Source organism: Chrysochloris asiatica, unplaced genomic scaffold, assembly GCF_000296735.1.
Source record: "Chrysochloris asiatica unplaced genomic scaffold, ChrAsi1.0 scaffold00287, whole genome shotgun sequence".
NCBI lineage: Eukaryota > Metazoa > Chordata > Mammalia > Afrosoricida > Chrysochloridae > Chrysochloris > Chrysochloris asiatica.
The window spans coordinates 845,099-855,495 of NW_006408805.1; positions in this window are offsets into that span (position 1 = coordinate 845,099).

A 10,397-nucleotide genomic window follows, 5' to 3' on the forward strand; every position below is an offset into this window, starting at 1 on the left:
TTTGCTCCAAGGTTCCCACAGTGTTATTCCTTGGCTGGTCTGCTTGCTCCACCACTTGGTCTTGCTGTTTGGTCTCACCCAAGTTATCAGCTCCAGGCCATTGAGCCTGGCAGATTCTAAAGTACAAGATTTCTTACTTCTGCTGCAAGTTCCATTAGCTATAAGCCTTCAAACTTTTTAAATATTCCTAGATATGTGGTTCCGAGTTTTGGAGCTCTGCCCTGAACCCACTTTGCCTGGTATTCTGTGGTATTGCTGATGGAGAACTTCACTGCACCTCTATCTTATTCACCATCAAGCCCTGACTCCCCAACTAAATTCTTATTACCACTACTTCACCTCACTTGGGGTCCAACATTCCACTCTGGCAATTGTCACTGCTATCCCTTTGTGCAGGTGCCCTCCTCACAACTCTTTTCTGGGTTGCCACTTGCCCCACTTGAGTTTCACTACCGGTGACCAGGTTGCCACTGCTATCCTCCACATACATTTCCCTTCTCACATTAAGAATTGGTTTCTAGAGTTGCTATAACAAAAATACTACAAGTGGGTGGCTTTAAAGAGCAGAAATTTATTTTCTGATAGTTCTGGAGGCTATGAGTTCCAATTCAGAGAATCAGCAGGGCTACGTGTGCTCTCATTCTGTCTCTTGCTCTCTCACTTGCTCGTTCTCTTTCTACTCTTTCTCTATCTTGGCTATAAGGAAAGGTCCTTTTCTCTTTCGGTTTCTGCGGTCCTGGGGATTTCTTGGCATCCCTTGGTTTCTTGTAATTTTATTTTCACATGAATTCTGTCTTCCCTCTGTAGACTTTCCTTGTTTGTTTTGCCTTTTGATGTGATCATTTAGGTGTAAGATTAGGATCCCCTACTCTGGTATACTATGAATCTGAACTTACTCAAAAGAACTTAACAACAACAACTCTGGTATTGGAGTCCTGGTGTAGCACCACAGGATAATGCAGGTTGATTTGAACTGCAAGGTTGGTGGTTCAAACCCACCAGCTGCTCTTTGGAAACCCTACACAGAGTTGCTATGAGTCAGAATCAACTTGATGTCACTTAACAACAAACAACAACAACACTCTGGTATTGCATCATTAGCATAATAAAATATATCACAGGGAAAGAGATAGGTACTTTAACAGAGCTTTCTGGGGGTGCAATTCAATCCATAATAAACTGCCTGGAGTCTACACAGACTGCTTGAAACAACATACAACCAGGTGACACCTTCAGTTCACTCCAACTCCAACAACCCATGTTAGTCTACTTCCAGCATTCCCTCAGTCGGCATAAACATCCTACTCACCATACTCAGGCTATAATAATCAACACCAGGTACATGGATGCTCCCTTGACCCCATTTTGGCTTCCCATACCCTATGCCAATTCTCCACTTTGTAACCTTGATCAGCCTAAATGGCTGTTAGACTAAATTCCTAGGGAGAGAAGTTTTCAATGCTACCTGTCCTTCCCATCTCTAAGACATAATCATTCCTTGTCCACTCTGAATTGCCTGCTGAAATGGCAATGCCTGCAGGCCTCTCCAATAAAGTGTTTTAAAATGAATAGGTGTGAGTCATATTTCCTTTTGTAGACCTGAGCTTGTATACTGAGATCCTGTTATTAAGACTGATATTACTGTTGTTAGCTGCCATTGAGTTGGTTTCCAGCTTGTGGTGACTCCTTTTAAAACTGTCTCCAAAATAAAGCCACCGCCAAGCAAGACATCTTTTGCCAGGAAGCGCATTCTGGACCTGAATCTAGAACTAATGCACTTGTCTTATTCACTATTCCTCCACTTCCCATATAATTTTTTTTTAAATGTAAAGAACAAAAACTGATTTAGATTGGATCAAGAAAATAAGAAGGCAGTTCTTGTAACATGAGGTAAAATGGGAATCAGAATCTCATGGAAATCCAAGAGCAAGAAACACAATAAGGTCAGGCTCAGGGTGACTGGGCCATATTGGATATGAAGCAACTCTGGAGGCTTTGTCACAGTGGTTTGTGAATCTTCACTGAAGCTTATCTTTAAGGTGTATCAGTCAGTCTCCAACTGTCTGTGCCTCAATATCTTTCTGCTACTCTTCTGGTCAAACATTTTTAAATCAGTTTGAAATTCAAATATTTTGTTTTATTTATATAAATGGAATAGAGTAAAAGTTTATAAACAACCATAAGCCTGGATATAAGCAGTCTTTATTAAACTTAGGATAATATTATTTATGAGTACAGAATCATATGGTGAACAAAGAATAATGTCGGCACATTCTCATATACAGGAAGATTAACATGATTTAAAAAAAAATTAAACTAAAGTTATTGAGTAATAATTAAGGATTATTTTATTTTGTCATTTCTTTCTTGATGTTTTTGTTAAGAAAACTGCCGTAAAGACCTGAAATTTCTTATCTCTCTTTAACATTTTCTGTTGCAGGGCTGCAGCAACAGACGAAAAACACTCAGCTTTCTATCGATGGGTGCATTGAATGCAAGACAAGATTTTAGTATGTTTGAGGAAAAGGTGGCAGAATATTTATCACATGCTTAGAGACAGAGTAATTGGCCAAAACTATGTCTGGTGTCCATTCTGATATAGTTGGCACTAGGCTACTTGGTCGAGAATAACTGTGCTCAATAGAGTTTCCCAAAAGTGGTGGCAGGAACTATGACTGCTGTGTCTAATACATTAATCATTCCATTCACATAAATTAAAGAATAAAATTTTTAATTAACTTCCCCAGTCTTGTGCTTAAGACAAGTCCTCTTTATGACCATCAAATACCTCTTCTTTAGTACCAAATATTTCTCCTTAATATTTGTGGGATTTCTCATCTCCATTTTTTATCTAGTCTGCTTTATCCTGCTCTTTCCCTCAGAAGCTCCACTTGAAAGATATTTTACTCCCTTTGCCAGAAACTTTAGAACACTGCTGTTAGTCCAGATACAGAATCAAAACTTAAGGACAAATGGAGATCGTCAGAAGTACGAGATAAAAAAACATGGGAATCCCAGTTAGAAAGGAGACTTTTAAGTTTTGTAACCTATGGCATTCCTTTTTCTATGGCAACACCAACACAGAGAAAACAGAACTTCCATGGGTGGAGCTACTGTAGTAAAGGAGAGACTAAGGTCAAGATTATGAAAAAGTTAAAATGCTGTTGTCATTAGGGAGAGGGAAGACCAAGACTTCTGGGATATATGGTTTAAATTTTTTCATCACCTTTTTCATCTTCATCTTCATATTCAGCTACTATGTCACTGAAGACTGCAAAATCTTGATTTTTTCTGCCATTATTACACATGTCTTTATCAATGCAGCAAAATGTTTCTCTCAGCAAGTCATGGAATAGCTGGTGCATTCCCTCCTCACAAGTTCGACAAGATAATTTTGTGTAACGATACAAATATGTCCCTATAAAGAAGAAAAGCAAGTATGATCGCCTTGCCTCATGTCACTGTTCCTAGGAATAGTCTCTCTCCAGAATCTCATAAATTTTCTATATACTAGCATGAACTGTAAAGCTGTGTCTGCCTCTCATTTTTGTCTCTCTAGGCTCTGGTAGCGTAGTGGTTACGAATCGGGCTGTGAACCGCAAGGTCAGCAGTTCGAAACTACCAGTGGTTCCGCGGGAGAAAGATGAGGCGTTCTGCTCCCGTAAAGATTTACAGCCTCGGAAACCCTGTGCAGGGTCTCTATGAGTCAGAACCGACTCCACGGCACTTAACAACAACAACAACAGTCATAACCAAGCAAAAGAATTCTGCCTCCTACACAGCCCCCGACCTCATGTCTGTGTATAGAGATTTCTTTTCCATCTCTTGTGATCCTAAATTCCATGAATAAGGGATTATGGACACCACTGGTTGTATTTTGTGAGTCTCTGTAACCTCCATTTACCTGTATTGCGATCACTAAAGTAAAAGTGATCTGTGGTACAGGTCCTGTTAGTTAACAGCACATTAAACTTCCAACAGGTTTTCATGATTCCACGGCATTTGTATCCATCAAAGAAATCACAATGATAACAATTTCGAATATCTAAAGAAAGCGAGGAAAATTTAAAGTAGAGTTTTAAAGAAAATGATTCCTCTTCAGAAGCATGCTCGCACATGTAAATATTTATACTGGCATGGTAAGAACCCCACAACAGGAAGTTGACACCTTTCCCAGCCTTTGCAAGAGGTTCTTACTCCCTGGAGTAGGTGACACCTTTGATCCTTCAAAAAGCCAAGCCTCCCCTGACACAATACACCAATGGCTAGGGCAGAAAAAAGACACTAGAGTAGTGAGCAAGGAGAATGGGATGTAATTAGGGAAGGTGTAGGAATAAGGCATAAAGAGCTCCAGAATATCACCTTTCATTGTGGCATTATTTATCCAAAAACTACAAACCAATTACACCTACATTTTGATGACAGGACTGTGTTTCCTGTAAAGAGAAGAAAAATTCTCCTGAAATCATTTTGCAGTAGATCCAGGAGTCAAGTTATATACCCTCCCACCTTTGCCATATATTCACCACTCATCTCCTCCCTCTCCAGGATTTACCCCCATCCATGAAGAGCACTGTGAATGTGCCCAGCAGAAACAACCAGAGCATCCTTGAGCCCATTCCTGAGAAGTTCCCCACGGGAGATGCCAGCTTTATTTATTCCCATCACCTGCCCTCAGGCATACTACTAGAATCATAGAATCATAAATTTCAGATCAAACCACCTGAATCCATTCTACAGCGTTCCAGGAGAGGGGACATCCTGTCTGTGTTTGCTTTACTCCAGCTACTTGGAACACAGCCCACCAAGACACCCCAGTTCATTTAATTACTATTATAGAATACTTCCTAGTGCTGATGTAGACTTCTGATGTGGTGCTGTAGAATCAGCACTGGACTTCAAAACACAAGGTTTGCAGTTCAAACCCATCAACTGTTCCTCATAAACCATATACAAGATGACTACGAATTGGAACGGACTCAATGGCACTTAACAACAACAATGCTAGTGTAGAATTTCTCTTCATTTGTGTTGTATTTCTTGTTAGTTGGGTCACATAGAACATGTCTAATTCCACATCTATATGACTCCCTTTCATATATAACAAAGCTGGGATCACTGGGTATCTGTGGGTTAGTTTCTCTGTTATTTTCATGTACCATAGTCATGCATGACCTCCAATTGGACTACGTACCTCCACTAAACTACATCCTGTAAGACACAAAGAACAGAGATCAATACTCCAGTTATAGTCTTACTGTCCCATATAGCTCTTCTTTCTGAGGGATGCATGGGATCGCCCCAAAAAAAGGGGGAGAGAGGTGAAAGCAATTTGGCTTTATTAACTACTTCAAGAAGACAAAAACCATAAATGATTATAGACGAAGAGACTTACAGTGTGTGTTATGGGAAGAAAGAGGGAGATACATTCGGATTGGTCACTGAAAAGGTATGTGAAAAGGTAGTTGAAGAGGGCTGGAAAATGAGTTTTCTGTTTCCTCTGCTTTGACCTCATTTCTTCTAGATGGTGCCGTAGTTTCCTGCCAACCCTCTGTTAGTTATAAAGACTACCTTATGAATGAGCTGTTTCCTGATATTGAGATAGATAATAAATAGATAGATAGATAGATAGATAGATAGATAGATAGATAGATAGATAGTTGTTGTTAGGTGCCATCAAGTCAATACCAACTCATAGCAACCCTATGCACAACAGAACGAAACACTGCCCAGTCCTGTGCCAACATCACAATCGTTGCTATGCCTGAGCCCATCATTGCTGCCACTGTGCCAATCCATCTCATTGGGGATCTTCCTCCTTTTCTCTGACCCTCCACTTTACCAAGCATGATATCTTTCTCCAGTAACTGGTCCCTCCTGATAAGAGACAGATGACAGATTAGAGCTAGATATTATTGTTGTTGTTAGTTGCTATCATGTCAACTCCAACTCGTAGTGACCTCATGTATACATGAGTACAACTACTCCAGAGTGTTTTCAAGGCCTTTAAGGAAGTAGAATGCCAGGCCTGTATCTTAACACATCTCTAGTTGCCAAATGCTTAACTCTTTTCACCATTCACAGACTCCAGATAGATTATAGATAAGTAGACAGAAAGACAAACAGATACAGAAGCAAATACCCTTTACTACACTTTCTATATCCCTTTCCTACTTAATTTTTCTCCAGAGTGCTCAACCCAATTTGTGGAGTTCTTTTCCTTATTTTTGTGTATTTTGTCTTCTGTCATGAGAATGAAAGATCTATGAAGGCAAAAGAGTTGAATGTATCATGTTCTTGCTTTCTTCTCAGCACCTAGAATCATGCCTTGCACATATCAGATAATCAGTCATTATTTAATGAAAAGAATAATGGCATGATTGGATATGAGTAGTTTGAAACGCACAAGGGAAGAATGCAAAAAGTCTTTAAACTATTTAAACTTTAAACTATTTCCAAGTTTGCAGGATGAAACTCCTGGCCTTAACCTTGCAGTCAGTTATTAGTCACTGCAGAGAAGATGGATAATAATAACACAGCAGTGCCCATTTATCATTAATCCCCGCAGTCAGATACATGATATAACCAAGCATGATTCTTGACATAATCTTGATGATGAAGGTATATCCTGTGCACTTGGAAGTCCAGGTGTGCTACCTACCTGCTGTGTAACTGAACAAGTTTCTAAATATTTCTGTGCTTCAGAGAACTTATAGGTAGTAAAAGAGGCTATGAGAACTATAGTTCACAGCATAATTGCTAGGACTTACTAAATTCACACATGAGTAATGGGGAGAGGACACAAACATTCATTAAGACCCTACTGTGTGTCAGATATTGCTCAGCATGTTACTCACTTGATCCTTAGAACTCTCTGAGCAATCTTTTGGGGTAGAAGTTATTGAACTCATTTTGTAGATAACTCATTTTGTAGAGTTGATTCCAACTCACAGTAACCCTATAGGACAGAGTAGATCTGTTCCAAATCTGCAATCTTTATAGAAACAGACTGCTAACATCGCTTCTGCAGAGAGGTGGGTGGGTTTGAGCAAATGAATTAGCTGCTAAGTGTTTAACCACTGAGCTATCAAGGCTCCTTAGATAAAAGCCTATTGTTGTGTGTTGTGTGCTGTCCTGTCGGTTCCAACTCACAGCAACCCTGTATAGGGTGTTTGTTTGTTTTTTTAATGTTTTATTGTGAATTATATGATAGTTTACATGAGAGAACTTTAGTTTTACATTCATTCCATCGTATATCATTTCATTGCCATGGTTCCAATCCCCTCCATGCATCATCAACCGACCAAAGGGTATATCCTAGAAACCCGCCCCCTACACCCCCACCCCCGCCCCAGTCTTCAGCACACAGTCCCTCTCCCTCTCTGAATCCAAAGTCCCCAGCCGCTTCATCACTCCCTGTCATCATCTCTGCCTCTATCTCAGGCATCGCTGCTTCTCTGGGTAGGATCCCGCTTTTGGCTCTTCTCCATTGATGGTCCTAGGGACCTCAGCTCCTAGACTGGAGAGTTAATCACTCCCTTCCTTGCTACAAAACGTCTACCTTCTGTATAGGGTTTTTGAGGAGTGATTGATGGATTTGAACTTCTGACCTTGTGGTTCAAATGGAAATTGTGGTCAAGTGCTTATCCTACAGTGCCACATCTAGGGCCATAAATTGAAAGTATTTTTTTTCCCTAAGTAACAAGGTACACATCTGCCTGACTCAACATTATCCTATTAGTTCCCTTTTCTCCACAATCTGGAAAGTCTTCCCAGGTCTGGGGTTCTAGGTGCCTATGCCCTAGAATTATTAGATAACAATTAGGAAAGAGAACAAAGTCTTGGAAATCCTATACAGGATCACTATGAGTCAGAACTGACTCCACAGCACTTAACAGCAACAAGGAAAGGGAGACCAGGTAAAGGCTCTCCATCAAAGGAAAATAAGGCTCCCCCTGCTTGGTGGAGAGAACAGTCCTCTGAAACCAGAGATCCCACAGGTCTAGGAAATGTATGTCAATCTCAGGGAAGCAATTCCCATGGGGGCCACTTTGTGGGTCTTGCATCTGTGTATATATCCATGAATAGAAGTTCCAAAGAGTCTTGACTAAAGCATCAATTGTTTTACTCCAAACAAAAGATTTCTTGTCCTAGCCTAGCAGAAGACTCCTGCACCAGACCCAGAACACCTGGTGATTCAATGTGCTGACATGAATCTCAAAAACCTTGAAACCCACATTCATCTCACCTAGTTGGCCCAGTAAACTCAGAGCATTTTTTTCTCAGTATAAAAGTAATAAAAAAAATTTTTTTTTTAAATATACCAAATTTATTAAATGAATGAAAAGCCTTCTTATTCATCAAATTTTGGGGGAAATGTTCATATTTTGTCATAACTCCATCCAATATTATTTCGTACATATGTTCACCTATTGATGTCCTGATATTTACACTATATACAAGAGGCCTTCAAAAAGTTCATGAAAAATATCTATTTTCTTTTTATTCCATTTTTCCATGAATTCTTTGAAATGTCCTTTTATTTTACTTGGAATTTACCCCCTTAAATCAGTGTCCTTCCAGGAACGTAAGACTCAGCATTGGCAGGAAACTCAGGAAACAGAAGACTTGTAAATTCCTTTAAAAAAGCTGAAGCCTGCCTTCCGGACTCCGTCACAGCTTCGGTTCTTTCAACACCTCTCATTCTGCAGACAGGGCCTTGGACACCACATTGGAGGATGTTATCAAACCTGCTGTTTCATCTCGCCTCCCAAATCGAAGTTGCTAGAACAGTATGTTCCCAGTCTTCGCTAATGACTAACTCTGTAGTGGTTCCTATTGGGCCTCTAACTTCTCCCCTCCAGATTGGCTCCCCTCCAAGGTCTTCTCATTCCTTAATGTTCCTCCCAGACCAGGGGTTGTAGACCATGCTATCCTTTCTTAGCCAGCTCCTGTGTACCCTCAGAGTACAACCTGTGCCCATCTTCTGTCCTTGAAAGGAGGATAGCAGGAAGCTAGTGAATATGAGGTCAAATTAGGTTCCTTTGTAGTCAGTCCAAAACTGCGCTCACTTTGTGCCTGCAGGGGAACAATGAAAAGGCAAAAGAAGTGATAAAAAATAAAATAAAGACATTAATATCCCCAAAGGACAGTATCCTGAACTCAGCAATTAGTTTCCTGGGCTTCAACCACTTCTGTCAGCTCAGATCAGCACATGCTTAGTGCTGTTCAGCAAGGAGGATATATGAAGAGTGGGATCCTCATATAGAGAGAGTCAGTTAGCAGACTGTCTTAGTCATCTAGTGCTGATATAACAGAAATACCAAAGTGTATGGGAATGAGTGTCTTTTCTTCAAAATTATTGTAATCCTGTTTATTGTATACGAATGACCTTTCTTCTTCTTACTACTACTTCCTGGAATAAGGACTTTCCAACTTCCTTAAGCTCCACTAGCAATTTGAAATAGCCAATCAAGTAAGGACAAGAATGCGCTCCATAGCAATTTGAATTAACCAACTGGGTAAGGACAAGATTGTGCAGTCGAAATCCTAGCCAATGGGATGAGACACAGCCTTAGGACTTGTGTCAGCGATTAAACCCGAGTGGACTGCTCAACCAGTGTGCTCACTAGCCTGTTCCTGTACAGCTATGCACACCATTCTGGAAAAGTTAAATTTTGCCTTACCAAGGCAATTTAGTCTTACTGAGTGTCTTTTTGTGCAACTTTGAAGTTCATTTCTAACAAGTAGATGGTTTTTACAACCAGAAATTCTCTCACAGTTTAGGAGGGTAGAAGACTAAATTCCGTATACTACCTCTCAGGGAAGGCTTTCTATCTTTGTTGGCTCTAGGAGAAGATCCTCATCACCTTTCAATGTCAGTGGGTTTGATATTCTTTGGAGTTTTCTATGTGTCTTGGCATCAATCTTCCCCCAAGGCTGGGAGGTTCACAGCACTGGGACTCTGGGTCCAAAGGAGATTCACAGCTTAGGGTCCCTGGATCTAAAGGACACACTCCACTCCCAGCTCTACTGTCTTAGTCTTTGCTTGTTTGTCTCATATAGTTTACATTTCAAGAGGTTGACTCAAAATACAACCTAATCCTGCATCATTGACATTACTTCCTCTAATTGTGCCTTAGTAGCATGATAGACTTGGTAATATCATGAACTGCTAACCTAAAGGTTGGTGGTTCCAACCCACCAATCACTCTTTGGAAACTCTGTACAGGGTCACTATGAGTTGGAACAGACTCGGCAACCCTTAACAACAATGGATATTACAAGGAAATAAGGAAAATAGCTCATTAACAATTGTTGTTGTTGTTGTTGTTGTTAGGTGCCATCGAATCGGTACCGACCCATAGCGACCTTATACACAGCAGAACGAAACACTG